Source organism: Oryctolagus cuniculus, chromosome 15 (assembly GCF_051225735.1).
Source record: "Oryctolagus cuniculus isolate XC-2025 breed Fujian yellow rabbit chromosome 15, ASM5122573v1, whole genome shotgun sequence".
NCBI lineage: Eukaryota > Metazoa > Chordata > Mammalia > Lagomorpha > Leporidae > Oryctolagus > Oryctolagus cuniculus.
Genome location: NC_142881.1, coordinates 69616858 through 69628867, shown reverse-complemented (window position 1 = coordinate 69628867; position 12010 = coordinate 69616858). Strand labels below are relative to the sequence as shown.

The window sequence follows — 12010 nt, the reverse complement described above, 5'->3', positions numbered from 1 at the left end:
AGGCTATCTATTTCTTTTTTTAAATTATTTTATTTATTTATTTGAAAGTCAAAGTTACAGTTGGCCCCAATTGGCCACAATGGCCGGAGCTGTGCCAATCCGAAGCCAGGAGCCAGGAGCTTCTTCCGGGTCCCCCAAGCGGATGCAGGGGTCCAAGGATTTGGGCCATCTTCCACTGCTTTCCCAGGCCATAGTAGAGAGCTGGATCAGAAGTGGAGCAGCTGGGTCTCGAACCAGTGCCCATATGGGATGCCTGCACTTCAGGCCAGGGCGTTAACCCGCTGTGCCACAACGCTGGCCCCCACAGGCTATCTATTTCTAATGCACCATGATAAATATATAGCTAGGAGTTGGCATTGCGGCTCCCTGAGTTAAGCTCCTGCCTGAAATGCCAGCATCCCATATGAGCCTGGCTGCTCCACTTCCAATCCAGCTCCCTGCTAATGTGCCTGGGAAAGCAGTGGAAGATGGCCCAAGTGCATGGCCCCTGCACCCATGTGGGAGTCCTGGATGGAGTTGCAGGCTCCTGGCTCCGCCATTAGGGTCATCTGGGGAGTGAACCAGTGGATGGAAGATCTCTCTCCCTATCTCTCTTTCTCTCTATAACTCTGCCTTTCAAATGAATAAATAAACCTTTAAAACAAATAAATATATAATTAATGAAAAAAGTATCTGTCCTGAGTAGTGTGTCACTCCACAGCCTGGTCATAGACACCCAGCTTGGGCGGACAACACACAGAGAAGCAAGAGGGGCACAGGGGGTGGGGGTGAGGGTGGCTGCACACTCAGGAGTTTGAGCCTTGGTGTGCTGGGCCCTTTCAGCACTAACCCTTTCCAGCCCTGGGCCTGGCCATGTCCCATCCCACACTTGAACTTGGCTGTGATGGACACAGGCCTCCGGAGGACAGATGACCATGAAGAGGCCTGGATCCAGGCAGTGCCCGAGGGCTCTGGGTCAGCCCTGCCCCTTCCATCAAGTTCCCCAAGGAGCGACGGCCAGGAGAGCCCCTCTGTGCCAGCAGGGCTGAGTGTGCAGAACTCAGTCCCAGCAGCTGCTCCCGAGGGCCCCCGGGGGTCTCAGTCTCCGTGTGTGTGTGTGTGTGTGCTGGGGGCAGGCCACGGCCTCATGGCCCACAGGTTGCAGATCCAGGCCGGGCAGGACCTGGCCCCCCTTGCAGGCTGCCCCCTCCCGCAGAGAACAGGATGTGGGTGTCAGGAGGTGAAGGAGAGTGTGGGGGTCGGGGTGGGGAGTGGCCTCGGGACAGGACTTCCTGCAGCCAGATCGGTTTACCACAGTCAGTTGGGCCCAGGACCGCACAGCTGTGAGTTATAAATGTCCCTGTCGGGGCTGGAGCTGAGAGGCCCCGCTGCTGAGGGAGGCGCCCAGGGTCCACCGCCTAGGGCCCGTCCTCCCGCAGGCCCCCACAACCTCTGGGCTCTGTCGCCTGCTCTCTCTGACATGCCTGATGTGACAGGGCCCTGATGCCACCTTCCCTGCCCACTGTTCCCTTCCAGATAGAGGGACTGCCCTGGGCTTGGCCCTTGACCAGACACTCCAACCATGGCCACAGAGCGACTGTCCCACTCGGCAGTCAGCTTCCTGGGGTGCTTGCCCACCCCCAGGGCATGGGGGGCAGCATGGGGTGGGCACCAGGCCTCTGTGCCCCATGCATACCCAAGATTTTCCTCCAGGAGACCCTTCCCCATCATCTCACCCTCCCTGTCCTCCTCAGGGATCCCTCAGTCTGGGGTGAGAGGCCGCCCACAGCTCAGGGGCGAGCCTGCAGGTCACGCAACTGTCTACAGATAAAGTCAGACCCCCACCCTCACCACTGAGGCCCGGCCCCAGGCCCTGCTGGGTTCGGCCAGGTGAGCAGTACAGGGCTGGGCCACAGGCTGCAGTCACGTGACAGAAACCAGGAGTCACTGGGGATTGCCAGGCCTAAAATCTACACCATTTGAAAAAATACACCCCGAATCACGAAGTCCCACTTAGAACCAGTGACAAAATCGCAAGGAACTCCTAGAGGCTTGAGGGGCAGGCCCCTTTCTCACGGGGCCTTATTGAATGACTTCCCCGACGTGCTGGTGCAGGACTGCTCCTGGCCGCACTCCGCTGCTCCTCCCCGCCTGCAGCCCCCAGCCCGTCCTGGAGCCAAGCAGGACAGGACAGGGGCCCGGAAGTGAAACTTCAGGAACGGCCAGTGTGTGCTCTCTAATGACAATAGGCAAGAAGCTGATGATGACCATAAATCCAGCATTAAAGGACTGGCAGCTACGCTGTTCTAAGGCCTTGCTGAGGACTGATTCATCCATCCCACCACAACCTATGAGGTAAGTGCTGTACCCATTTTAACAGATGAGGAAACACAGCCAAGGTCACACAGCTAGGACATGGGCCCAGACAGCCTGGCACTGCTACCATGGCCAGCTCTCTTCTGCATCTCAGCGGTTGGTGGGAAGTGCAGGGGAGTGACAGCCACTTACCCATCCCACACAAGGGCACTGGGCCCCCTGCACCCTAATCCCAGAATAAATGGGGTCCCCTGTGTGGGCTGAGACGGCACAACCTCTATTTTCTAGTGCTGGCCGGGGAGGGGGGAGCCCCCGAGACCCCAGTAGGGGGTGTCGTCCAGCTCTCTCATGTTACATTCATGAAAAGGCGGCCTAGAGAGAAGTGGCTTCCTGATGGTCGCCTGGGCAGCAGTGACCCCACAGGAGAGCTTCTTGGGGGGAGGGGGCGGGGGCAGGTGGCCTGCGGCCTCGTGGTAGAACGAGCCGGCCAGGCGGCTGCAGGAGGAGCAGGTGCCTTTTGGCCTTCTCGGAGCAGTGCCTTTGTTTTCCCTCTGCCTGCCGGCCTTGCAGGCTTCCCCCGATTGTGTCCAGGGTGATAAAACAGCCGGACAGCAGGAGATCGCACACAGACTCGGTGGCGGCGGCTGGGGGCCTCAGAGGGCCGAGCTCCCCACCGCCTGTGGCTTCTCCCAGGGGCCCTCGGCTCATGGCTCTTGGAATCCCTGCAGCACAAACATGCCCGGAGACGGGGGCTGCAGGCAGGGGCTGCCAGGCCTGGGAGGCGGCCAGGATTCCAACCCTGACCCTGAACTCTCGGCCACCCAGACAACGGCACCTGGCCTTTACCAAAGCCGTCCATTCTCCCTTCACCTGAGAACCAGAGAATGGGCAGAGGGTCGGTTGGGATCTCAGACCAATGCCAGGGAGTCCCTGGGAAGTGACTCAACCTGAACCCAGCCCCTGGGTGCAGGGGAGGCACAGTCCAACCCCTGGCTCCCTGTAGCAGTGTCATCTAAAGCACACCCAGGAGGGCACCTGACTCCTCTCTTGTGGCCAATTCCTGATCCACTGCAGGGCTGGGGACAGGAAGGCCTGATGGAGGGACCGAGGCCTGGCACAGGGCAGTGGCAGCCTGCAGGCCAGGGATTGCCCAACCCTCCCCCGTCTCTGCCTTGCCTGACCTCAGCACCTGGCCCTCCGACCTCTGACCTGACACAGGCCCTCCTCCAGTGCGCCTGACTTCAGTTCTTGGCAACCAGGTTCCACCATGCTTATCTATGTCTCTTTATTTAAATCACTTTACACCAATCACTTGCCTTTCACTCAGCCTCATGTAAAAGCAATCTGATCTGTGCAATCAAGGGTGTGATGTAGTAAGTATATGTTTTTTCTAATTCCCATGATAATATATACATAGCATCAACATTTGAAATGCAGACCCTCCCACACGTGCGGGTGGCCCCCAGTCAGCAAAGCCTGGGATCCATCCAGGCTGGGACAGAGTCCTGCTGAGTTCCTTCAGGGGGCTGGGGAGCAGAGCAGAGCTTGGTGCCGGACAGGAAGCAGGAGCAGGCAGAAGTTTCCTGAAAGGCCACAGCGAGTTCCGTGGGGGCCACGGGCTCAGAGCTGGCTACGCCTCTACTCCCTCTGGGCTGCAGCTGGTACCCAGCCGCAGTCAGCTCCTGGCACGGTCCTCCTGGCTGTGGCAGGGCGAGCCAAACACCTGCACTAGCTCCTGCCTCGGCCGCTCCGGGCCTCAGTTTCCCCATGTGTACAGAAACTGTGGCTCTGCCACTGGCTCTTCTCTCAGCTCTATCAGTCTGTCTGCAGCCCCCTGAGCCGTGGGGGCGTCAGCACTCCTGGGGACCCCTGGGCCTCCTCAGCCCCTCCCCTCACACCTGACCAGGGGGCCTTTCGTGGCATCTGCAGGGCGAAGGGGAGCCAGGGCCATCCTGTGTGTGACAGCTATAAAATCAGATAATCAGCTAATCACCAGCAAATTAGCATCCCATCTTTACATAGAACAAATATAGTATTTACGTAAAAGTTGTTAGGAGTTTCTCTCTTTTTAATTAGCAGAAATAAATGCAAAATGAATGGTAATTAGGCAGCTGATGGATTCCGTAGTACAATTACGCCTGCAGTGGTGCCCCAGTCCGTAAAACCCTGTGCTGTAAGGAATCAGAGGAGTCTATTTATATAATTTATTTATGAAACAAAGTTAACAGGAACAGAGGGGCGTGGCCTGGGTGCTGCTGGGGGAGGGGCCGTGGCCACAGGGCAGGGCCCTGGGAGAAGAGTGAGCAGTTAGTGGCCAGGGAAAGGGAGGGAGAGGGCCTGCTGGGCGTTGGGCTGTGCACATGCACCACCAAGGCCCCTGTGTCTATTTCAGGCCCGGCATGTGTCGCTGGGGACGGCCTCCCCGGCAGGAAGTAGGCTAGAGTGAGTGGCCTGAGGCCCCGGGAGCAGCTGTTTTTGCTCTCCCTGCGCTGGTCCTCACCTCTCTCTTCTTTGCTGGTCCTAGACCTGCACTGAGCAGGTCTCTGGGCTGCACCCTGGGGTGCAGAGAGAAAGGGGCTCTTTTTGCCTCCCAGAACTCAAAAGAAACCAGATCCAGGAATAATGCACTCAAACACAGCCCAGGGGAACACCCAGTGCAATGGGAGCTGAGAGACAGCAGCCCAGAGAGGAAGAGGTTCAAGTGGCTTTGAAGAATGTGTAGGAGTTTTCTGAGAAGGCGGGAAGTAGCATCAGGACTTGCACACGCAAAGGCAAGGCACTGGACCGGCACTGTGGCGTGGCAGATTAAGCTGCTACCCAAGATGCCGGAATCCCATATGGGTGCTGGTTTGAGTCCTGGCTGTGCCACTTCCTATCCAGGTCCCTGCTAATGTGCCTGGGAGAGCAGCTGAAGACAGATTAAGAACTTGAGACCCTGCACCCAAGTGGGAGACCCAGAAGAAGCTCCTGACTCCTGGCTTCGGCCTGGCTCATCTCTGGCTCTTGTAGCCATTTGAGGAGTGAACCAATGGATGGAAGATCTTTCTCTCTCTGTCTCTTCCCCTCTCTCTGTAACTCTGCCTTTCAAATAAATAAATAAAGCTTTGAAAATATATAAATAAAGAAAAAAGAAAGAAAAGGCTGGGTACTGGGAAACACAAGGGTACTTCAGAAAGCTCATGGAAAAATGCCATTAAAGGAACAGTTTTTGGGGCTGACACTGGGGTGCAGCAGGTTAATCCACCACCTGCAATGCTGCCATCCCTTATGGGCATTGGTTTGAATCCCAGCTGCTCTACTTCCAATCCAGCTCCCTACTAATGGCCTGGGAAGACAGCAGAAGATGGCCCAAGTGCTTAGGCCACTGCACCCATGTGGGGGACCCTGATGGAGTTTCAGGCTCCTGGCTCCAATCTGGCCCAGCCCTGGTCATTGTGGCCATTTGGGGAGTGAACCACCAGATGGAAGCTCGCTCTCTCTCTCTCCCTCTCTCTCTCTGCAACTCTGCCTTTCAAATAAATCTAAAAAAGAGAGAGAGAAATAAAAAGGATCAGTTTATTTTGGTGGAAAAAAATTTTTTTGAAATCCATGCACACAAGGGATCTTCAAAAAAGTTCATGGTAAGTGCATATTATGAAAACACTAAGATTTTCAAAGATTTTTGCTCCAAAATAAACTGACCTTTTAATTGTATTTTCCGTGAGCTGTCTGAAGTCTCCCCTAAACAGCGTGTGGCTGCAGGAAAGACTGCACCAGGAGCAGGGCGCAGGGTCTCGGATGCCAGGCTAAGGGCTTGGATTGGATCCTAGCAGCTGTGGAAAAGTCTGAATGGAAGGAGAGGGGCAGCCCCTTCCCACTCGCAGCTCTCTCCCTAGCTCCCCCTCTCCCACCCGCAGCGTCAGGAGGGGCCCATGTCCTTAGGCCATTAGCGGCAGCTGGGCCAGCTCAGGGTGGAGCAGGAGTCTAACCTGATTAAAGGGACAGGAGGTCTGTGTGGGGGGAGCAAGGCAAAGGGAAGGGGGACATGCTGGGCTACTCTCAAGTCCCCTGAGTGACAGGCCTGTCCTGTCCCCGCTCCCCGACTGCTGGGAGGGGGAGGGGAGACAGCACTGCGGGCCTTGTCCCTCCCCCAGACTCAGCCCCTAGCCGCATCACTGCCTTGTGCTGTGACCCGGAAGAGCCGCTCCCGCCTCTGGGCCACACATTCTCATTTCCAAAACAAGGGGTGGGAAGGCAGCAAACCTGGCCCGTGGCCCCATCTCGGATGCCCCCTCTCGCCTCACCCCAGCCTGATTCACACACACGTTGTAGGCAGCAGAGCTGGCACCCCTGTAGGGACTGCCCGGGCCCTTGTAGCCCGTGACTTGGACTCAGGCAGAGAGAGAGCCTGGGGCAGGTGACAGAGCTGGGGAAAAGGCTGGCAGCCACAGTGGCCCCTGCAGGAGCTGGGACAGGGCCCGACACACCCTGGCCGTGAGGACAAGCAGTCCTCTGGCCCGCCAGTGGCTGCCCTGGCTCAGTCTGCCAGCCTCTAAAGTGGGACTGATAATACCCGCCCACCCAAGCCCTCAGGGCAGGGATCTGAAGTGGAAGTCCTGGGGGGCCGGCTCAGCCGTGACCTTGAAGGATTTCACGCAGGGAGGCTGCACAGGAACGCTTTCAGACCCCCAGAAGCCCCCCTTAAAAAGGCAGTGTTCAAATGCCTTCCACGCCTGCAGGGGCCATGGCCTAGGGAGGGGGCCTGAGTTGCTGTCTGCCGCCTCTCTCGGGCACCCCCGAAATTGTAAAGGAAACAAGATCACACCACACCACTTCTCTGCCCTGGCTCTCGCGCTCCTGCCCCCAGCCAAAAATCAATACAAATCTCCACCGCGATTGTGTCGCCAGAGAACCGGGCCAGGCCCCCCGGCGAAGACATCCCACCCCTTTATCCCCTGACCTCGGCCCCAGCTGCGGGCGGGCAGGCAGCTGAGTGTGGGCCAGGGGCGGGCTCATGATGGGGGGCTGCGAGGGGCGCCGCACGGGGCCGCTCTAAGTGCCTCTCCAAAGGCAGGCCTGGTGCTATTCATCAACTGGTTTTCAGGGCTGTGAGAAATCAATGGCATTTGTGCTGCAAACTCATCATTAGGACAGGAAAAACTCTGCAATGGAATTGATCTGTTTAAATATAATAACACGATTTAGCAGAGAACCGCAAGGCAGGCAAGGACGGCCGCAAACGCCACACTGGGCGATGGCTCAGAGAGCGGGGCGACAGCCCGGCCTGGACACTCCTTCCCAAGTGGCTGCCGAGCCCCGTGCCACCAGGAGGCCAGAGGGGCCATGAACCCAGGCCTGGTCTTGGAGATGGCCTCTGCAGCCTGGGGCTGGGCCCCGAGGCCTGGCTGCCTCTCTGCTGTTCTTGGAGGTGACTTTGCCCTGTGGATATTGGCTCCACCCACAAACTCTTAGGAGGCATCCACCATGGCGCTGGCACCTGCACAGGCTGCGGGGGGAGCAGGAATGAATCCGATCCCAGCTCCAAAGGCATCCAGGAGCCAGGAAAAGCTGGGCTTCCGGGGGTGTTGGAAGGTGCAGTAGTGCAGGGCTCGCCTCCAACAAAGGCCAAAGAGGGGGCGGTGAGGGCAGAAACGCAGGGTCCCTTAGGAGAGTTCTCTGAAGATGCCTCATGCCATGGGTGTGGCACCCACCTGCCCTGACACTGGAGGAGGAGGATGATGGTGAGAGAGGAACTGGCCAGTCCTCGAAGTGTCCTAGGACCCTGCAAACACCCTCTACATGTCACCTCGCTGAAGCCATGACGCAGAGGAGTGACCATCATTGTATACCCCCCACCAGGGACACCCTGGAGGCTCCAAGAGGCTAAGCGACCCCAGAGGTCACACAGCTAGGACGTGATGGAGCGAGGATAACAGCCCCCTATGTATGACACCCCCCCCGCCGCCCCAAGCCTGCCACGGACCACTGTACCTCCCACCTGCGCTGGGGCCTGGCCTCCCTGTGAGCTGGGGGGCCAGATGCTTCTGCCCTCCAGCAGCTGAGGTCTGGAATGCACCAGGCAGCTTCCCTGCAGGTCACAGGGTGGGAGGTGGGAGGCTGAGAAGAGCATGGGGCAGGTGGTGTAGCCAGGTTGGGTCCTGGGCCCAGCCCTGCCGAATGCCAGGTGAGGCTGGGGCACTGACTCGGCACAGAGCAGGCACTCAGGAGCTCCACGGGGCCCTGGGCAGCCAAGGGTACCTCACAGAGCTTGAAAAGGGCCTTGGTGTCGGCCGTGGAATTTGGACTTTATTCCCGGTGACAGAGGGAAGCCGGGGAGAGCTGGGAAGAGTGATTCAGAGGCAGGAAGAGGGTGAGGCCTGCAGGCAACAGGGGTGGGAGGGCAGGGGGTGGGGACACAGATCCAGAGGTGGGCAAGGGCCCGAGTTGACTGAAACAGCAGCTGCTAAGCTGACCCAGGACCCCAGGGAGCAGATCCCCCTCCCCCCAGGAAGCCCTGACCTGGGGGAGGACACCGCAAGCCAGCAGGCCACCGGCAGCTCAGCTCTGTCCCCCTGCTGACCTTTGTCCTTTGTCAGCAGTGCTTCCATCAATGCACAGAAGGGCCATCTCTCCCCTGGGGCAGGGGCTGGGGCCAGGGGCTCACTCCCCCCTCCAAACCCCCCACACTAGCCTTCCCTCTTTTAAAGAAGTGATTTCCAGAGAGCTGAGCTCTGCCAAAGCCGGACAGAGGCCTGGCGAGGGGCAGCCCAGGACACACAGTGCCCGACAGGAACGCCCCAGAGACCTCCTGCTGGCAAGGTGTGGGGGGAGGGGGGAGGGGGAGACACAGTGGAGCCAGACCCTGGGGGACAGAAAGGGAGAGAGGCTCCTTGGGCTGTGGGAAGGGGGCCAAATGCAGACTGCACCAGCAATGACCCTGAGCCGAGCAGGGGTCCACAGTGCTTAGGAGTGGGGCTGGTGCACTCGGGGGGGGGGGCAGGGGTGGCCCAGGCACCCCCGGCTACTTGGTGACCCTGGCAGGGCCAAGTCTGAGTCTGGTTTTCAGTTCCGCCATTAAGAACTTTTGCTGGCACCCCGTGTGTGGCTGCTGGGAGGACTGGATACCTGGGCTGGCTGAGCCCCTACTCGACACCAGGCTCTCCACAAGGCCCTGTGGCTGCTGTTGGTACTGCAACTGCTTGCACTTGCCAACATGCACCAAGCGACCCTCGCCAGACATTCTTCTGATGGTTCGTGGTTTCCTTGTCACATTGCCTACAGGGTAGATGCCATCACCATGCCCGCTTTCAGATGGAGGGACGGAGGGAACAAGGCCTGGCTAGCTGTGCGAGTGCAGAGCTCAGACAACACTGCTAGTCCCCCACAGGAGGCTGACCACACGGACCCAGCGCAAGAACACAGGCTGGGGGGGCCGCTCCGCAGGAAGCAAGAGCCCCCGGCCCCACCCCACTGCACCCCAGCCTGCCTCTTTCCCTCCTGGTCCACACAGGTCACTCTAAATTGGGGGTCCCTGAGGTCTAGCTACCCAGCAGGACAAAGGGAAGCCCACGGCACACACTTGCCTCCGGCTGGCCCGGAAGCTCTGCTCTGGGTCTGGCACATTTTGCATGTGGCCACCGGTCACTGTTGTGACACCAGCTGAGACGATGACGCCCATTTCAGAGACGAGAATGCGCAGGCTCAGAGCCGGGTGGAGGTCACACAGCTGCGGCTCGAAAGTCTGAGCTCCCCTTCGTTGCTGGTGTAACCGGATGAGCGAGCAGTACAGGGCAGGAGGCGGCACTGTGCATGTACGGGTCAGGTGCAGGGCAGGACGAGAGGCCAGCGTCAGATAACCCCAAGGAGGGGCCCAGGCCCTTCTCTCAGCACCCAAGCGACCCAGGAGAAACTCTGGCAGCTCCAGGCACCGCAGGGGTACGGTGGTCAGCCTCCAGGTGCTGCACCCACAGACAAAACCTGGGAGAGAGGCCAGGTTCGCGTGGCAACCCAGGTAGGCCTTGCAGAGACTCCTCTTCGCACTCAGAAGCTGAGCACCAAACACCACTGCCGCTGCAAGCCCTGGGAAGTCTCGGTGCGAGGAGCCGCACGCTCTCAAAGCAATTAGCTTCCAGCACCCACAAAAAGGTCGCTGGGGCGCGCAGGCAGGCTCTGGCTGGGCAGGGGCCCTGGGAAGCTGGGCCTGGTTATTTTTAGCATCGTTTTTCAAGAGGGCCCAGGCCCTCCTCCTACCAGGTAAATGTCAGCGCCTCAGGCAGACCCAGCCAATTAAAGCCGCGGGGACCCAGGAAGGAGGCGGGGCCGGCACCTCCTGCTTGGCACCCCCCCTCCCCCCCAGCAGCTCAGTCCACCAAGGAGCCTGGCCAGGGGCCTGGATGCTGGATTCGAGTCCCAGCTCCTTCTCCGACTCTGGCTTATGCCCCTAAGCCCACGTGACAGGACGCGGCTGAGGGGAGTCGGGGTGGGTGGTGAAGCCGCTGCGTGATTCGGGAGTTCTGCCACCCTGCCATGAGCTGGCTGCTGGATTATTCCAGAAAAGAATTCTGGGCTTCCTGAGCAGGAACCTGCGCCAGCCCGGAGCTGACAGGGCCTGAGCTGGCCGCTGTGCAAACTGCTGAGGGGATTTGCGCAATGCCGCGTACTTGGCGTCCAAGGAGCCCTGTGGCTGCGGACAGTAGTTGGTGGAGGCTCAGCAAACACGCACTGGGCTCACTGAGCCCAGGGCGACGGGGACGGCTACGGCATCTGGGGAGGGCACCAGGCACCCGCGGTGGCACCCACAGCACCTGCAGCAGATTGCCACCAGAGGCTCACACGGAGACCCCTCTGCATCGGAGTGTTTGCAGGACCACACTCACGCACTGGCCGCTTGCTCCGGGAGGAAGGAAAGCGAAGCCACCTCTCAGGCTATCCTGGGAACCTGATCCTTAGCGCTTGAGTGGGCCTGCCCCAGGGCCCTCACCCCTGCCTTCCCTGGGTGGTCCAGACTGGCAAAAACCAGCAGTGCCAGTCAACTCTGTGCACCCAGAGAGGAGGTCCAGGCCCAGCGTCCATGGCCAGTTGACCCCAGGTTCTCCACAGAGCCCTGTCATACCCTGGGCCCTGAACCCTGGCACCCGTTCACAGCTCCCCAAAGGCAGATCGTTCCACTGGTGCGGGACCCCCAGGCCTGCACCAGAGCCACAGGGACCTGAGATGTGCCCTCCCTGGGAAGCATACCTGCCTGAGCCTGTCATGGTGATGCTGTGTGTCCCTGGGCTGGTCTCCGGGCATCTCTGATCTCACCGTGTCACTAGGCATTGCCCACCCCAATCTCCTGAGCTACCAGGATAGTGACAGCAGAAGGTGACACCTGATTCCAAGTGACTTCTCCCTGCTGGTCAACAGCACCTGCCCTGGCCCAGGGAAGATGCAAGGGTGGCTGAAGAGGGCTTGGGGGTGCAGCCAAGCCCCCAGCCCCTGCCACCGAGTCAGGCTGCACTGCACCTCACCCTTGCCCCAGCTTGCAGGCTGAGCTCAGCCCTCCTGGCCCCTGCCCCACCAGCCCTCTCAGCTCCCTGCTCCTTTCAGGACCAAAGCTGAACTCTGACCCAAGCTCTGAGACTCCTGGGAGCTTCCCCAGCACGTGCTTCCAGCTGAAAGTCTCTTCCTGTGCAGCGGGACTCCTGACTCCCCGACGTCCCCCTCCAAGTCATGCAGAGACCCGAGGGAGGCCCTA

At 59.5% G+C, this 12010-nt stretch overlaps 1 protein-coding gene across 4 annotated transcripts in view; it reads right to left on the bottom strand.

The window, feature by feature from the left end:
• Window positions 1-12010, bottom strand: part of ZMIZ1 (zinc finger MIZ-type containing 1) — a 215081-nt gene that overhangs the window by 153052 nt on the left and 50019 nt on the right. The gene's annotated exons all lie outside the window — the stretch shown is intronic.